The sequence below is a fragment of the Procambarus clarkii genome, chromosome 64 (genome assembly GCF_040958095.1).
Source record: "Procambarus clarkii isolate CNS0578487 chromosome 64, FALCON_Pclarkii_2.0, whole genome shotgun sequence".
Lineage (NCBI taxonomy): Eukaryota > Metazoa > Arthropoda > Malacostraca > Decapoda > Cambaridae > Procambarus > Procambarus clarkii.
In genome coordinates, this window is record NC_091213.1 from 21,711,307 (window position 1) to 21,727,053 (window position 15,747).

The following is a 15,747-nucleotide window of genomic DNA, read 5'->3' on the forward strand; positions in this document are numbered from 1 at the left end:
ATAACCATGGGAACCATCCATAAACAAACATGTGAGTTCTATAACCATGGTAACCATCCATAAACATGTGAGTTCTATAACCATGGGACCATCCATAAACATGTGAGTTCTATAACCATGGTAACTATCCATAAACATGTGAGTTCTATAACCATGGGGGACCATCCATAACCATGTGAGTTCTATAACCATGGGGACCATCCATAACCATGTGAGTTCTATAACCATGGTAACCATCCATAAACATGTGAGTTCTATAACCATGGGGACCATCCATAAACATGTGAGTTCTATAACCATGGGGACCATCCATAAACATGTGAGTTCTATAACCATGGGGGACCATCCATAACCATGTGAGTTCTATAACCATGGGGACCATCCATAACCATGTGAGTTCTATAACCATGGTAACCATCCATAAACATGTGAGTTCTATAACCATGGGGACCATCCATAAACATGTGAGTTCTATAACCATGGGGACCATCCATAAACATGTGAGTTCTATAACCACAGGGAACCATCCATAATCATAGAAAACCAACTATGATCATGGGGAAACCACCTATAACCATAGAGAAACATCCAGAACCATGGCTATCATCCATAACCACTTGGAACTATCCAAAACCATGGGCAACCATTCATAAGCATGGGGAACCATCAATAACCATGGGGAACCATCCATACCCATGGGTACCATTCATAACCAAGGGAACAATTCATAATTATAATAATTAACCATAATTACTATAAATACTTACCATAATTATCAAAAGCAGGCACCAAAGCGAGCAATATCAAAGGAATTATATATTTATATACAGGGCCATTCATAACCATGGGGCACCATCCATAATCACGGTTACCATCCAACACGTAACTGTTAATAGTGACCGTTACGTCAATTTCAGCCATGTAAAGACAACACTCATTTGTAATATTTAAGAAAATGTTAAAACTTACTGTAGTCTGGCAGCTGTAGTGACAAATAATGCAGGACTCCTGTAGTGATGCAGGATTGCTGTAGTGACGCAGGACAACTATAGTGATGTAGGGCTGCTATAGTGAAGGAGTACAGTGTATAGAAAGGACAGACTAGTACTGACGGACAGCCAGAGCCCAGACAGGCAAGACAGCGTACACGTCCACTACCTGTACCACTACTGTACACTGAGGTGGACACCTTTCAGGTTTCCTTCCATATCGCTGTAGTTATGTCCCGCCCCTACGGGAGTTGGGGGCCAGATGGACCCCGCCACTTTGAATATGTTACCCACCAGTTCTTGGGCCTCTCATTACCGGAATACCCCATTCATGGGGAAGGACACCCTATCCTTAGGGAGGACAACCCATCCTATGGGTGGAGGGAGGACCCCCCCATTCATATAGGGGGAAGGACATCTCATCCATACATATTAACTAATCTGGTACGTTAATTTTTTTTTTAGTCAATCTGTAAAATATGCAACGTATTAGTAAAAATTAAAGCACCATAATTAATTATCAAAAGTAGGCACCAAAGCGTGCAATATCAAAGGTATTTTATTTATTTATATACAAGAGTTCATACATTCTTTTGTAGCCACCAGCACGTACTGTATAGCGTTTCGGGCAAGTCCTTAATACTAATTTTTCCTTGGAATACGACCCGCCAAATTGTTTAACAACCAGGTGATAGTCGTCCACTGCTCGGTGAACAGAGGCTACAGTTAAGGATTGGCACCTAGTTAATCCTCCTTGCCAGAAGGGATTCGCCAAGGATTCGATCGAGTAACATTAGGAAAACAAGACACGATCATCCTGAAAATCTGGACATTCCATAAGGAGGTTCAGGACTAAGCGAGACAATACAGTTTGGACAGAAAGGTGGATGGCGGCGCTCCATTATGCACGTCCAAGAGTTAAACGTGTTTAGCCAACACGTAACCTAGCCAAAGCCATTTCACTATTTCAGTGGTAGGAGTAAGGCCAATGGTATGTTACCTTTGAGAGTGCTCAGTTTCTTAGCCCTAAACACGACAGGAGCGCTGGCGACACAAAAGCAACTGAGGAAGGACATCTTAGGAAAGTATCCAAAATTTGCAGGTGCAGGGCAGCGCTCCCTGCATCTATCCAAAATTTGCTTACTGATACAGATTGTAACACCGTAAAGGTGTTTTGTTTAGTGTGTGTTTAATATATACACAGAATACATGAGTACATGACAAGTTCTGAAAGGCGCCAGGCTGGCGGCCCCTAGGAATTAAGAAACTTGACACCTCAAGTCGACCTGAGGTCAGCTCGTGCAAATTTCACCTTTCCTCTGCTAATCTGATAATTGTAGCCTGATAGCCGGGTAGGTCCGTCAAACAAGCCGACGTTTAAGGAGTGGCTTGGTAGAGGGCCTAAGGCTATCTACTTGTGGGCGGAGTTAGCTAGTTGGTCCCCAAATACTCGGGGAGCTGTAGATTCGACAGGAATAAGCGAGAGGACAACAGAGACAGCACAGCAGAGCAGGGCAGAAGACAGCCGCCGAGATAGGCTGTCGGGGGGAGGGGGTGACTCTGCCTGTGAACTGCAGACCATCCCCCCCTCTATATTCAACTTAGGTTCAGTCCTCAGTGAGTGAACGTTATGGTGACTTAGTCGTGTTTACTAGTGTTGTGTGATTTCTAGGGGCAGACAGCTGTAGTGACTCTCAAAGTTCTGTGTGGTGGCTCACATTGTTTATCTGAACGTAATGAACCTTCAGTTCGATTACTTGAATTCTGATATTTATCAATGCTAAATAAATACTTGATTCAGTTACTTTTAATTTGATTTTAATTGTGTTCCCGAGATCTTGGAATTTCTGATATTTGGCAAACTAGAATGTAGAGTACTCTTGAGTTATGGACTAAAAGAATCTTGCCTGGAACATGATTCCAGTTGACACATGCTAATAACATCTTTTGATACAGACAGGTTCCATTCCTTGTCTTGTATGTACTGTCTAGAATGGATGGTGGCAGCACTTTACTTTTCTATTTCTACTTATCTACCCTTCTACCTCCTACTCCCTCTGCCTCTCCCTCTTCTTTCTGAGGTTGGAAGAAAACGTGCTCAGATTGGGGACTTGTTTATTTTATAATGGTAAATAATATATAATAAATTAATAAATTAATAAATAATAACTTAATTATTATATAATAAATAATAATAATAACAAATAGTATAATGATAAGCAATTATTTTTAATGAATCAAATAGCTAATTAGGGTGAATGATAAATAATTATTGCCTAGTGCATAACAATAAAGTATTAAAGAATAATTATAATGAATAATCCTTATAATGATAAAGTATTAAATCAATTACAATTAATAACTACATCTATAGGTAGTAAATGTAAGTTGCTTTAATTTAATTACACTAATTACAATTCATGGGAATATTTCTTAGCTATCTGCAGGCTTATCACTTTGGGGGTTCCGGCGGAGCACCCCCAATCCCGCGAGGGCCAGCGGCGCGGAACCCCCAACCCCGAAGGGCGAATGCAGCGGCTGGCCGCTGTAACTAGGAACGTGACTACTCGTGCAGTGGCTGTAACCTTGCCTGTGACAGGTTTCCCTGACTGAAAAAGTTACCAAACCGGGTCTACTAGACAGATGCTACAAGTGAAACTGCTTCTTTGCTGAAGCCAACGTGAGGTGCCATATGGGCATAGAGGCATGAGCCCACCAACTAGACCTTGCAAGGCAAGTGTGCCTCGCCAACCTTTAACTAGGGATATGATCACTTGTTCCTGTGACAGCAACCGTGCCCGCATCCCAGGAGAGGGCAATGAAAACCACCAGGTTCCTCCCGACTGACAAAGGGACCAAACCCGATCTACTAGGCAGTTAAACTGTTTACAGTTAAAGTTAAACTAGCTGTTCTACTAGGCAGTTAACATACTACAAGTTAAACAGCGTCCTTGGTGAGGCCAACGGGCATCATCGCGACGATCCAGAGCGTAGAGGGCAAGGGGTCCCCCCCTCCCCCGTGCAATGTCCTTGTGAGGTGATCGTACAGCAGGGGAAAGTACACCCAAGTAGGGGCGCTGTGCACGATGTCGTAAAACTGTTCATTGCTGGAGCCTGCCCTCACAGGGACCAAGCCTGAAAGGCTGGCCCCAGGGCGGGTGTGGGAAGCAGGAAGCCGCCTTCACCGAGGCCGACTCCCCAGGGTCGACCCTGTGTCCGTTGTTGTCGCTGCGGCCTGCCCCCCAGCAGTGAGGGTGGTGTCGACCTCATGGGTGCAGTAGTCTGCCCTCGGCTCCATTCCTTTTCCTTGCTCATCAGTGGTGTACCTTGTGCGCCTTCCGTAGTCGGTTCTGGAAGTATTAAGGCAGTAAGGGTGGGCAGAAACGGGCATGCAGTATGAACGTGACGCAGAAGTTAATCCAGGGGGAGGGATCTAGCAAGTAATAATTCATTTCAAAATAATCCAATAGAGTAATATAAAACAATAGAACATCCCAACATAATCAATATTTATATGACCAATATGTATATAATATCAAATCAACATATAAATCAAATCATAAATCAAATATAAGAAACAGGTCTTAAGGCATAACTGCAACATCCTTGCGTCCAGAGTGACACGAACACAAATTATAAGGATGGTAACCGAGTCCGTTACAGTGATCTCCATTGTATGTTGGCCCTTCGAAAGCATGTTAGAGCTGGATAGTTATCCTAAGAAACTGCCTTAAGAGGCGTAAATGAGTTCAGTCTTGGAGTGTCAATGAGCATTCTGCGAGCAGCAGTACCCCAAGAACTTCAAGATCTGGAGATCTGAGGCAAAGTGAAATGGACACCAGGAAGGCTAGGGATCCATAAATGTGAAATAATTAATGTAATTAATATAGTAATATAACAGAAATAAGGACAAAAATAGTAAACCCACTCCCAGACCCATAATAAATTAATACGGACGAGATGGGAATAATAAAATGACTGAGTACTATAAATTAGTATAGCAACTAATGAATATATACATATATATATATTTATAAGCAATAAATAGTACCTTACAAATATAACGAAGTTTTCACTAAGAAAATGTAAAAGAGAGACATAAGCACTAGAAGGATAGGGAAAAGCACAAAATACTCCTTCCAAAGTACTAGGTTGCAGGACCATTAGCCCGCTAACAGGGCGGGCCCGCCCAGCTAAGGGCTCCACAGGGGTCCCGGCTAAGGGCGTAATGGACTGGCCCAGCTAATGGGCCTAGTACGGGGCCGACCAAGGGCATGGCGAAAAAATGCCAGAGAAAACGATAACAAGTAAAGCAGAGGGAGGGTAGAAGGCAGGCGACTAGAACCCGGACCTAATAATAAAGAACTTAAATAAGTAATAGTATGATACAGTAGGAACAACATTCATGGCGTTAGGCGAGGCCAGAAGCCAAAAGGAGAATTGGCACGAGATCATTAACACTAAAAGTGACTATAACTAACATCAATAGCAAATAGTAACGAGTGGAGGATAACCCAGCCAACTCCACCGATGCAACCAAAGACCATACGCCAAGTAGGCTTAAAACAATAATATAGTAGCAGAAAGAACCCAGAATAACTCAAAATACAAATAAAAGCAGGTTAACCGTAATAATATGAGCAGTATTAATAATACCTTTTTTTTTTTTTTTTCCCCCACCGAGGGCTGTCATTGATAAATCCAATACGTGAACATTAAATTTGTTAAATAATAAATTTAAAGCATCACCTAACAGGTGCAAACTGGAAATGACAAGAGTAAGGTCAAGAACAACATAGAAATCACTGTATAAATAGATAAATAAGTAAATGTCCCACACTGGGGAGGAGGAAGTAAGCAGGGAAGCCCTAACCTTAACAAACCAACAATAACGTAGCATGCACAACACGAACACTAGTGGTCAACAAGGGCAAAATAAGGGCTTAACAAACAACAGTTGCCAAATGTAAACTGTAAAATCCTGCCTCTGAACATCAGCAGCTGGAACACCTGCAGCTGGACATTGGCAACTGGTGCATCAACATCTGCCAAAGATAAATAAATAGTGGCAACTGGCCACCAGGGAAAACTTCAGTTATAAGTAGAAGTCCAACTGCAAGACAATTAGGGACCATACAGAACCTGGGAGCCAACAGGGGAGTGGAGAGTATCTTCGGCCGCTGCCGAAGATACAAAATTAGCGGCAACGAGCCAAGGGGAAAACTGCAGCAGTAAGGGAAGTGCGACTGCAAAACAGATCGTGCTCAAAATAATGCTGGAATATAACTCTTAGAGAAAACGGGATTAATGCATGAAGCTGAAATAAATTACAATCAAATACAATAAACTGAAAGGAGTGCTAATAGGCACAACGTCGGCTGGAACGATTCAGCTGGAACGATTCAGCTGGAACTTCGGGGGCTGGCACGTCGGTAGCTGGAGCCTTGGGAGCTGGAACGCAGTAGGATGGGCATTATCAGTTGGGACCGCTTCAACTGGAACATCAGGAACAACTTCAGCCGTAGCATGGGAGCTGGTCCAACAACCGCTGGAACGCCAGCAGCTGGACCATGTTCCACCTGAACAGCAGCAAGCTGGGACAGCAACAGCTGTACCCACAGCAGCTAGAATACCGACTGCCGGGAATGTCGGCAGCCAGAACACCAACAGCTGCAGCAGCTGGACACCAAAATTGAGCAACAACGTAGGAAGAGAGTGGCGGCTCGGACACTAGGGCACACGGCTGGACCAGCTGCAACAGACCCAACCGAGCACGGTCGCTAGAACACAGTGACACGTCGCGGGAAGAACGTTGGCCGGACATCAACCCCTGAACGAAGGCAGCTAAGACGTCAGTGGCTGTGAAAACCTTCCGGGCTACACCGGGCAGACAAAACGTCTGGGGAAACCAGCGGCCTGGGAGGCCGCAGTATCTTCCGGGCTACACCGGGCAGACAACACGTCTGGATATACCAGCGACCTGGAAGGCCGCATATTTATATGACCAATATAAATATGATACCTGAATAACATCGCCGGCTTAACTCATCACAGGAAGAACGTCGGCTGGACATCGACCCCAGAACGCAGACAGCGAAGACGGCAGCGGCTCTGACAACCTTTCTGGCTACATTGGGCAGACAAAACGTCTGGATAAACCAGCGACCTGGGAAGCCGCGGTATCTTTCGGGCTAGACCGGGCAGACAACATGTCTGGATTACCAGCAGCCTGGGAGGCCACAGTGACATCCGTGCTACACCGGGCAGACAACATGTCTGGAGAAACCAGCAGCCGGGAGGCTGCAGATTTTTTCGGGCTACACCGGGCAGACAAAACGACTGGAAACGTTTACTGGTACTGGTAAACGAAATTGGTACTGTCTAGCTGTCAGAACTTAATAACTTAATGACAAAGTCAAGAAAACAAGTATAAAGGTAAAACGGTAAGTAAAATAACATGCACTTAGGCAATGCATAACTAGCAATAAATTGCTGATGGAACTAATCATAATACGAGTCCAAGATAAACTTAAAGGGAGAGGCATGAGGCCCGAACACAGCGTCTAGTACATCCTAGCTGACTCTACTTAACTTAAAGGTGAAGCATAAGTTAAACAAACATAATTGTAAACCAGTAAAGTAAAAACATGCAGCAAGAGCGATGAAAATGCGGGAAATTTGCTGAGGAAACTAAACGTAAATGCAGGGCCAGAATAAACTTAAAGCAAGAGGCAAGGGGCCCGGTCCCTGCAACTATCACATCCTAGCTGACTTTACATAATAACTTAAAGGCAATAAGCAAAAGTTAAACAAACATAAATATAAAACCAGCAAAAGAAAACATGCAGCTTGACACTGCATAAAATTCATTAATAAATTAAGGAAACTTATGGAAAATACAAGTCCATGAAAACTTAAAGCTAGGGGCCAGAGGCCTGTGACACAGCAGCTAGCATAACCTAGCTGACTTTACCTAATAACTTAAAAGCAATAAGCAAAAGTTAAACAAACATAATTGTAAACCAGTAATAAATAAATACACATGCAGCAAGACGCTGCATAATTTGCGGGAATAATTAGCTGATGTAACTAAACGTAAATGCAGGGCCAGTAACCTTAAAGCAAGAGGCAAGGGGGGTGGGGGCCATACTCTGCGCCTATCACAGCCTAGCCGAGTTACTTAATAACTTAATGGCAAACAATAGTTAAACAATCACAATTGCAAAACCAGTAAGCGTAAATAACATGCAGCTTGACCTGCATAAATTGCAGTAAAAAATTAAGGTAAATTAATGGTACGCAATACCAAGATAATCTTAAAGTCAAAGGCATGAGGCTTGTAACTCAGGAACTAGCACAACCTAGGTTACTTTACTTAATAAATAACTCAATACAAGAAGCAAGAGTTTTAATAAGTTAATAAAACATGCACGAGGGCAATGCATAAATTGTAATAATAAATTGCAGAGAGAAACAAAAGGTAGTTGCAAGCCCAAGAAAGGTAACAGCAAGAGGCTTGGACCCGCATCACGGGTCGAAGATAAATAAATTGCGGATAAATAAATTGCGAGGCATAACACATTGTAACTGAAGGACAATAATATAAAAATTTATATAGCCAGCGTTTAGAGTAGAGTAAAACAACAGCACTAAATAGGAGCTGGCTTGAGCATTAAATGTCCTGAAACAACAATAACAGCACTACCCAATATATAAACATAGGCATGGGGCAAAAGCAAAGGTAAAATTACAGTAAATATTGTAGCGTGACGAAGCACGCCATGTCTAACAGTCAGACTGTAAAGAAGCCCTTATATAAAGAACATAAATAATAATTAACGGCACAACAGAAGTCGCCCAAGCAGCAGACCTCACGTCGACTGGGTGAGGGAGCTTAAGGTACAGGGCTGAGCAGATGGGGGAGGTGGGGGGGGGGTGGACAGGCCTCCTCCCAATTGTGCTTCAAATAACAGCCACCTACTGGAGAAAAACCAGTGCCCCATAACACCGAGGGTCACCTCCCCCTCTAGGTCCACTGCACCTGCATTTGGTCGCCAAGGCTGAACCAACAGGCGTGCTTCAGGGGTGCGCCAGGTGCGCCACGGAGGGACCATGGCGCGCCAACACAGACACAAACACTGTACCTTAAATGTTGAGAAGGGCAGGACGCCCCTGACGGGTCGCTCTGAGTCGTTGTCGATAGGAACTGGTGTAGGGTCCATGCTGGGGGAACAGTTGAGCAGGCTAAACTTCTGTGTTTACGACTCACTGAGCAGCAGTGAGCAGCGTTTTGTAAGTGAGCAGCTGCTTGCTTGACGGGAAAAGGGCCACACAGTCTGCACGCCGAGCTTTATAACCTCGGGCCGTTGCGCGCGCAGCTTGGGCGGTTAAAGTCACTTCCAGACATACGTTTTCTCTTCCCTCAGAAAACCCACCGTTTTTGGGAAAAACAGTGTTCTTTTCCTTTCACCTGACGTCCCTCCTTACTCCTCCCTCACTAATTACTTCATTATCCATTTCTTCCCTTTCGGTTCTCTTATACGTTTGTGGCAGTGAAATGTTCTAGAGTTTCTCTCTAGAGTTGCGGGTAGCTGGTCAAGTTACAATGCCTTGTGGATGTAGCACCTAGGTAATCAAATACCTAGGTTACAAGGTGCTGACCTAGAGAGGTTGCAGCAAGAACTCTGGGGGAATTCTAGAATAGTTAACTGGGGGCGGGATAATGGACTAAAGAGCGCTATCCCCCCCCGTTACAACATGACTAAGCTGCCGCCCAGTTGGGTGGGTGTGGAGCAAGACTAGTAACCGTGTGACTCACCATAGATGTAATGTGTCTTGCATAGTGACCGTTTTGAGCCTCTTGTTGAATCCCTTGATACAAAAGATTATCAATGTGTATATGTGTTCGTGTAAATGATTGTATATATAACATCAAGAACCGAGTAACTAGCTTCAAAAGATTGTTACTTGCTTAGCTAAATGAATTTGGGTTGTACCTGAACCGATTATGTGCCTTTATAACCCTTTCCACCACCACCTACAGGATGGGTACGGGGTGCATAAGAGAAATTGAATTGGATAGCAAAATTGAAATACAAGATAGTGCACAGTTCAGCTGTGAAGATGCTAGCCTCCAGAGGTAGCCGGTAATTATCAAAAGAAGGCACCAAGCCGGGAAGAATATGTAGACAGAATATCACGCACCATCAAATGTGCGGGATATTCATAGGGCATTAAATATCACTAAGGACGCCAATTTGAGAACAAAAACTCATAAGCTGAACGATATCAAAAGTATCATTCACCAAGAATACTATCGATGGACAAGTGACCACGAGGGACGGTACTTCTAGGACATGCAAGACATGCATGTCCTAGAAGTACCGACATTCAACAAAAATATGCACAACTGTAAGAGGGACAGTGCAGTTTGGACAAAAAAGGGCAGGGGTGGCGCTCCATTAAGTGCCCAAGAGTTAAAAGTGTATTTCCAATACATAACCTCGCAAGAGTAGTTCCCACCGCCCGTTACAGTGTAAATGCAAAAAAAAAAAAAAAAAAACTGAGCCTATATTCTTAGGACTAGTCAAGTACATGTGTACTATATTAGGCTCAAGATTGCATATTTAGCCCTAGGTAGAGTTATGAAAGTTCTAGCCAATCCATACAAAATGCAAACTATTGTAGAACACAGGGCTCATTTCATACATGCTGTGCTAGACACTGTAACGTTCATATTGGTTGTAGATTCCACAAGTGTATACTGTAGTTGCAGGACAATACACATTTCATGCAGTTTACTTTAGTCCCAGATTATTTCTGACTTAAGCTGTAGTGGCCTTAACCCTCTGGAGATTGGTAGACCCATATACTTTTGCAACCTTTCTAAGTTACCCTAAATTATAGTTTGCTCAGATACTCAAATGTTTTTTTCAGAAAATTGCTTACTAATTGTTTAAATTTTTTTTTAACTTTTTTTAATCATATCTAAGCAACTAGTTACTTCACTAGCACAAAAAATACCTTAAAATTGTTTTAAATGAAATTACATGAATTCTTACAACAATGATTTGAAAAGGGGGCAATACAGCCAGTCACTTCCAACTGAAGTCTTTGATACAGCAAGTGCAATTTCAGCGAGGTTAAACAAGCAAAGACTAGTACCTTCCAATGGAAATAATTATTCAAAGATGGTGCCAAGCCAGAGACTACGTAGTTGTTCCAATTTTAAGTTTCCTTAGACATATCAGAAGCCATGTCACTCCTTGACAGGCAGGATATGGAGATTATATTCTATAAATGCATGTTCGTCAGGTTTAGGTCTACTTAACACTTTATGCGGATCAGGACATTACCTGGAGTCCTGTTTGCCTAACCGCTTCCGCAATGTGGACATAAAATGTCCTCAAAAAAATATTTGTATAAAATTCAATTTTAATCCGATTTACTTTGGGTTTGTTTCAAACTGTGCGCCATGAGGTTCTCTTTCTCACCACTAGGCTGCATGGTACAATAAGTTCATGAAACGTGTGGACCACTTCGATCAAATGGTATTACCATTTTACCAGGAAAACTCACAAGTGGATCAAAAAGATAACGTTTTATTTCCTGCAAATGGCATTGCATAATGCCTTTGTTTTGTACAAAATACAACACAACTGATCAAAAAAAGCTAACATTGCTACAGTTCCACGAAGTGGCAATTTGGGCCCTATTGCGCTGGGACCCGGAAGATTGGCCTCAAACAGCAACAGTATCTCAACACTTGCGGCACGCTCCAGACATAAATGATGACACAGGTTCTGCCTATGCTGACACCATGCAAACTCCCGGACCATCTGGTGTGAGGCAGCCTTTGTTCACTTCAACACCTCAAGCTGAAGCAGCAACCGAATCGGAACCCGAGATGTCTGGCACACTGCCATTTGACGAGACGGTTTTGTCAGATGACTGACTCTGACTCAAATGTTGAACCTCCAGCGATTCAGTTGATTCTGAAAATCGCATGAACTACAAACTGAAACAAGTATTTTGATACCAGAATGAACACGGTATCACATAAACTGCCGTAAGTAGACTCGAACCTTCATAGATTTTTTTTGGGTGTAGCGTGTGTCTGCATGAGTGTCCCAAACGGGTTGCAGGTGGGTGACTTTAGCCGTTTATACTGGTAATGCTTCCCCCATATCATGTATTATATGCATATGTCTGTTTAGGGAATTTTATTCCGATCAATGTACAACCAAAAATAACTGTGTGCAACAAGTATAAACTTGACAAACATAACAACAGTAAACACATTTTGTGTGTGTTTGACGCTCACTGATATGTTCCAGCGTTGTTTTATATTTGGCGCTATTCTATCTTACGCTTTGTTGATCTTTTTTACCTACGGGCTCATAGAACATTCTATTGCGAACACATTGGCACAAAAATGAATGACGTACATAGAATAATAATGTCAGCACAGTGAAATAAGTATAAACTTTCAAAGCGCCGTATCACACATGTGTCGTCGCGTCACCGATACCGGGTAACAGTTCCGCCACTTCCCACACTCTTGCAGGTGGGCGGCGACCATTATTCTACGTTTATATTCATATCACCGTGTTGGGAATTTCATTGAGAGTCCATTGATACCAAAATTAACGCTGTAGGACAAGTGTGGAGGTGATAACAATCCCAAGAGTAAAAACATTTTGTTGCTGTTGGGCGCTCACGGCGAGTCATCTACGTAGTTATTTGGTGCTGGTATCCCTATACCTTTCGTGACCTTTTTTACTGATGTTCTTGTAGAGAATTTTATTGCGAACACGTTGGTACCAAGATGAAATACGTAGCTCGAGAACTAAGGTCAGGAGAGTAAAAAGAGTATACACATTTTTTTTTTGTCGCTTAAGAGACAAAAACGCCGCGCGCATATACCAATTTTTTTTTTAACCTTAGCCGGGCGAGTGAAAGTGTTAATTAGCGTTCAACTTACTTTTTGCTGGAAAATGCGAACATTGTAAACTATCCTGCAACCAAATTAATCAGCCTGAAAACATTCAGGCCTGATAACCTCACGTTCAGCCTACCACAAGGTTGATCGTATCAATTGCACCAGAGCATATGCTCAAGGAGTATACACATTCTGTACACACATTCAACATGTTCAGAGGGTTCAGAAAATATTACAATGTTTTCAATGTAAAAAATTACAAAGAATTTAATTTCTCAATTCGAGGAATCTAAGTTTCATACTATAACATGAAACCCAGAAACAAAATTTAGTCAATTGAGGAATATAAAAATAAGAATGCTTACATCTTTTATTGCAGTATTTCAACATTTGTTGAATATTGACATTCTATCACTTTGGAAAAGGCTGCATGATATCTTATCACACTAGAACAGCTTACCTGGAAAGAGAGACCTGTTTTAACATTACAAGTTACTCAAAAATTAGTTTTGAACAAGAATGCTTATCAGATGGCCATTCTTGCTTTCTCCAAAACAATTACAGGAAAGGACTGAACAATCATCACTTTTTAAGTTTTATACAGGCAATGTTGGATCCTTCCATACTGCTTGCTTCTTATCCACTTGCAAAACCAATATTTAAATCAATATTATGTCTTCCTAGACTATGCAGCTTCAGGGGGCTGGTGAGCATAACCATAGAAATTGCTTCAGTTCTTGCATTTATGCCAGATTTCAAGGCTCATTTCTCTGCACTAAATACCAGCATGATTATGAAAGGGAGTGCAATAAAATATCAAGCTACATATTCACAAGGTGCTGAAATATCCACCCAGCCTCCTAGAACTCTCAGTAACTATTTGGTAGTAAATACCAACATAAAGTTGACTTATTATCAAACTAAGAAAGTGGAAACTTTTGAATTGCTACAATGCAAGACCCAACCCTAACTCTCCCAGCAATCCTAATATTTATGTTATCTTAGGCCATATATAATACACAGGTTGTTATATTAGGAATATTTAAGTGCAGTTTTTAAGCCTTTTTTTCTGGTCAATAAATGTACATAAGGTAGTTTAGTCTATGTACCAATAGACCAACGAGGTCTACATATTACTATTTTTGACCAAACGGTTCTTTTCAAGTACAATTATATTAGAATGGGATGAAATTAGCAAAGAGGTAAAATTTTAATACAACCAACCCTAGGTAATTATTGTCTGTTGTATTATTTTACAAGAAATTGCATTAACCATAATTAACCAACCTGAATTTTTTTTATTATTGGGCTGCACAATTAGCTTCAACTTTAAAATAACTGAATTTGGCTAAATTTGATTTTGGAATTTTGGTTTAGGCAACAGTTTGGGGGACAAGAGGTGTATTAGTCAAAAAGTTGCCACCCCCCCTTCTACCATAAATTAATTGGGAAAAATTGTTGTAAATGATGTTGACACAATCTTAAAATTTGTACCCATGGCCATATGTATAAACTAACTATACACCACAGCCCCTGAGCATTTTAAATTTAACATATTAACAGCCTACCAATTAGGAGGTCAGTTGAGCTGGGAGTAAGAAACTCGTGAAGTTTGACTCCAGACACTTCGGACAGTCACGCCAACACCACAACAGCTGCCTATCTGGAAAAAACATACCTGTTAACATAACACTACACTAAAATTTATTTGATAAAAGAATCATCAGATGGCCGTTCTTATTTTCTTCAAAAGGTATACAGAACAGGTCTGTGAACAATCATCACTTGTGTAATCAATACCAATGGCTCCCAATCAGTGAGTTGCAAATCCCTCAAGAGGGAAAGTGGGAAGTGTGGACTGTAGAGCATTAGAAAACAGGATCATACCACAGATTTATGACATCTATTTACAAATTAGTCTCAACACAGTTCCACTGCAATGCAATAGTTTAGACACGTTCAACCCTATTGCAGTACACAATGTTCCTGAACTATTTAGGCATCTAGTGCTATTGCATTTAAATATTTCAACAAGTCTTCAAAGATTGCACATTTACTACACAATACTGAACAAATTGGGACCACTTACCTCGAGCCCTAAACTAGTGTAGTTCCAGTTGGGGACTTGCAGCATCTAACAGCTCATTCCTGGAAAACGTGATTATATAAGACACTGTATAAAGTAAAGACATTTTACTCAAATGTTATAACCATTCAGAATATATTGAACATCACACTCTCAGACATATGCCTGCCTATATTCATCAAAAACAAAAGGGAAAAAAAATTTTTTTTACATCTATAAAACCATATAGATTACCCGCCACCATACAGTTCAGCACAACAATATAATCCAGATACATTAAGCACTTGTCAGGTGCATAAGTCCAAATTGGCACAAACAATGCTATACTTTTAACCTAGTCTAGTTCACTTTGCAAAATGTGCTCATACTAAATAGCAAGTGTAAAAACCTTAGAACATTCTTCGACATTTAACATTTAGTTCAAAATTTAGCATTTAAATTTTTTTACTTTAACTACGGGCTCTTATCAGAATAATGTTAACAAGTTATCACCTTCACGGAAGTGATGCTGTCACCATAAACTGCAACACTCTTTTACCACGACCTGCAAAAGACGTGTGAAAACGCTAGGTGCCAGACGCAGGTCGAATGGAAGGCAACGAAAATGGGTACCTTGATGCCCCATAACAAAACTGAGCCAGTCCCTGAACCCTGAAGAAAGCAGGACATGCCAATACCTGCTTGATACCTGCTTCATGGGGTTCTGGGAGTTCTTCTACTTCCCCAAGCCC

The 15,747-nt window shown here is 41.6% G+C and overlaps 1 long non-coding RNA gene across 2 annotated transcripts in view; it reads right to left on the reverse strand.

Moving 5' to 3' along the window:
• Positions 1-3,117: 3,117 nt before the first annotated feature.
• Positions 3,118-15,747, reverse strand: part of LOC123769023 (uncharacterized) — a 165,158-nt gene continuing 152,528 nt past the window's right edge. Inside the window, exons 6-9 of one of the 2 annotated variants that reach the window (XR_011223681.1) lie at positions 15,020-15,078; positions 14,499-14,593; positions 13,296-13,390; positions 3,118-4,339 (exon numbers count right to left, since the gene is read on the reverse strand). This is a non-coding gene — a long non-coding RNA (uncharacterized lncRNA). The remainder of the gene's footprint in view (positions 4,340-13,295; positions 13,391-14,498; positions 14,594-15,019; positions 15,079-15,747) is intronic. The other variant, XR_006774190.2, reaches the window with a different exon arrangement.